Raw genomic sequence first — 3,913 nt, 5'->3', positions numbered from 1 at the left:
GGAGGGAGACTTGCTCTTTTCAGCCGGCGGAGAAAGTGTAGGCGCTGTTGTGCCTTCTTGGAGAGTGACATGGTGTTGGTGGTCCAGGTGAGATCCTCTGTGATGTGCATCCCCAGGAATTTAGTGCTGCTGACTCTCTCCACAGTCGAGCTGTCGATGGTCAGTGGGGGGTGGTCAACTGAGTTTCTCCTGAAGTCCATCACAACCTCCTTTGTCTTACTCACATTGAGGGACAGGTTGTTATTGCCACACCATTCAGCCAGCTTTGCCACTTCCTCTCTGTAGTGCGTTTCATCACTGTTGCTGATGAGACCTACCACCGTTGTGTCATCCGCGAACTTGATGATGTGGTTGGAGCTGAACTTGGCAGTGCAGTCGTGGGTCAGCAGCGTGAAGAGCAGCGGGCTGAGCACACAGCCTTGTGGGGCACCTGTGCTCAGTGTGGTAGTGCTCGAGGTGTTGTGGCCGACACGGACTGACTGAGGTCTTCCATTGTACTGAATGAGCTTCTCTTTCTTTCTCTTTCTCTCTTTCAACACTCCCTGAACAAAGATATCTTCCTTTCTTTCTCCCCACTGTTTCTATTGACCTAACCGCTTTTATTGATCATGTTTTAGGTGCAGATGAATACACCCTTTGACCTGACCTGCATCGGCATAAGCAACCAACACCACTGTTATCATGTAAAGTAAACGTCTATAAGTGGTCATGTGGATATGCTGATCTTTCTGTAAAAGTGCTTACACAGCACACACTTGTTTTTTTGTCACAAACTATTCAAACAGGCAGATTTCAATCATCAAAGGGTGATGAGCTTCAGTCTTGTAGTGTGGAATTAGCTTTACCATACTGCAGCAACTGCTTTAGCTTGAGGTAAATCAAGTACTGATCTCAGGCCTAAAGCTGGAGCATTTTTCTCATCTGTCTTTGATCATTTAAATCTGCAGGAATGCCAGTCTGCGGGTATTGACAGTACTGCTGAAAATGTAAAACCTACGAGTCTGCTACATCATGGAAAATATTTCACAGAAATGGGAATTATGATTGGGAGTCAGTGTCGCATCATGATTCCGCTTCAGTCTAGTGTATGTGTGTGTGTGTGTGAGTGTTAAGTGATCTGATGCGCTGGCGGGAGAGTCAGACTTCTGATCCTTTGACTTTCTCTCTAGCCCGTCTTCCTCTCTGTCTGTTTGAGTCTCTGATAACACCTGAGACATGCTGACATCACCATTTGTGGTTAATGCCACTGCAGAGGGCACAACCAGCAGAGGAAAAATAGCACAGATGGGGGGAAGAAGGATGCTCTCTCTCTTTCTCTCTCTCAATTTTTCTGCATCTCTTCTTGAAATGACTTACTCTTTCATTTTACGGGTATATATTTGTAGTTCTAATCTGAAACTGACCCTTGAAATGGTTTTTGTTGATGTAACCATAATCAAGTTGATACAGTAATAATACATGTTATATATAGTCATAAATGTATTGGTTTTATATGGTCAGTAAGGGTCGGGTAGGGTCAGTGTTTTTTTTTTTTTTAAAGGAATTGATACTTTATTCATCAAAGACACATTAAACTGATCAAAAATGTCAGTAAAGACATTAGTAATGCTACAAAAGATTCCTATTTCAAATAAATGCTGTTCTTTTAAACTTTCTATTCCTCAAAGAATCTTGAAAAAATCACAATTTCCGCAAAAATATTAAGCACAATTGTTTTTAACATTGATGATGATAAGAAATGTTTCTTAAGGCTCAAATCAGCATATTAGAATGATTTCTGAAGGATCATGTGACACTGAAAACTGTAGTAACAGCTGCTGAAAATTCAGCTTTGCCATCGCAGGAAAAGTTCCTTTTTACAAATACATTTTTTTATATTAAACAGAACAGTTATTTTTATTGCAGTTTTTTAATATTTTTGATCAAATTAATGCAGCCATAAAACAAAAAAATTACAGATTTAAAAATGTACAGACCCCAAACATAATTTTTTTTCTATGTAATGACTGAATCTACTTGACTAATAACCATTTCAAGGGAAAGATTATAACTAGAAATAGCCAGTTATGTTAAACACTGCACCATTTTATTGTAATTTTTGTTAGCTCATGTTAACTAATGCATTTAACTAATGTAAACATACAAGCATATTTTAAAGTTTAATATATTTCTCCTCTAGAACAAAGCACGTCTGGAAATCCATAAACAGTCAGCCAGCGAGATCTTTCCTCCTCTCTCTCTCGCTGCAGGTCCAATACATAAAGCTAATATGGATGATCATCACAATCTATCTACACTGACAGTGATGCATCTGTACCCACTGACCTTTAGGAACATGCTAGTTTGCCTCACAACAAGTCTGTACGGAAATCCAAGCACACAGAGACAGCCACTGGCACATCCACAGCTCCCTTCCCCTCGTCTGATGACAAGAGAACAGGAAGGAAAGCTGTGTCCATGGGGGAATGATCTGCTTTAACCCTGGTATGAATCAACTAATTTTGCAATTGTTTCGTTGATTCATGCATCGTGTGTGTTATAATCACAACAAATCTACCCTACCCACGGTTCTAAATAGTCAAAAACATGTGCTTGATACGCTCTGTGAATTGATTAGCGTTGAAGTGCTAAAATGCATTTTAGATTTGTAGGCGCACACTAAAAGCTGAGATTGAAGTCAATAAATAAATAAATAATCATACTGTCAGTGGCCTCAAAGCATATGATGATGATTTAGATTATGATTATTGTAGATAAAAACAGTCTAAATCACACTTTGTTTTCTACATTTGATCAATCCAATCAAGTTGCATCTTCGCAGATAAATCACTTTAAACTGAAAATTGTATCATCATACCATTCAAAACCTGTATGGCTTTTTTTTTCCTGTGGGAAAAATGTTTCCAGGTACTAAAAAACCCCTGCTTGTCAAATCTGCTATTTTCCAGTTCAGTTGCAATTTTGCTTGGTTTATTAAGAAAATTATAATCAAGATTAGGATTTGAAGCAGGTCCCCTTGCACGCTAATTGAAAAGTGTTTTACTAAAATATCTTACATATCAATAATGAAATACTAAGATGTTATCGTGCCTCAAAAGATTGGTGCATGACGTAACCTGATTCTCCACACCACTATTATTTCTCAAAACAAGCAGAAGGAGGACACCGTCATCCAGCAGAGCTCTGATAGAGATGATATTCAATGTTCTTCATTCATATAAAATCTACACCAAAGAATGTTCATATCAATTTGACTCATAGAAATGTCTCATCAGCGCTACAGCACATTCAAACGGCCCAATGACAAGAATGCACCAGAAGCCACAATCTGATAAAACAGGGATGTGATATGTGGTGATAAGATAAAACCTCTGCACAACCACAACCACAGACAAACAGCCACAGTATCTCAGCATTCTGCAGCACCCATCAGTCTATACTGAAGGTTATAAAAGGAGAGAACCTGTGAAAAATCTCTTGAGATAAGTAATCTGAATTGGTTGGCAATAAGACATGTTTTACACAAAATAACTGATATGTGACCAGAAAATTCTTGTGCATGGAAAAGCACAAGAGACTTTATTGGAAGTGAGTTGAAGAATGACTCCTTGTCATGTTTAAGCGTGTTAAACCCTGCGCCACAGTCTTTTCATTTAAACTGTGGTTTCTGTACTGGTGGCCTATAATCTCTAGGTTCCTTTCGGTTTAATTTGTCTGTAAACTTTGTGCATTTTTACTTTCTCAAAAAAACTCATTCTGTATGATTTATAAGCTTGTTTCCTCACGGGGACCTCAAAAATGTTTACTTGTTATACATGATTATAAAAAATGTTATAAATGTTTACAAAATTTACTAGTATTACTATCCTTGTGGGGACATTTGGTCCCCATAACATGATAAATACCAGGTACA

Source organism: Sinocyclocheilus anshuiensis, unplaced genomic scaffold (assembly GCF_001515605.1).
Source record: "Sinocyclocheilus anshuiensis isolate Anshui unplaced genomic scaffold, SAMN03320099.WGS_v1.1 scaffold810, whole genome shotgun sequence".
Taxonomy (NCBI): domain Eukaryota; kingdom Metazoa; phylum Chordata; class Actinopteri; order Cypriniformes; family Cyprinidae; genus Sinocyclocheilus; species Sinocyclocheilus anshuiensis.
The sequence above is the reverse complement of the archived record's forward strand: the minus strand, read 5'-3'. Positions refer to the sequence as shown.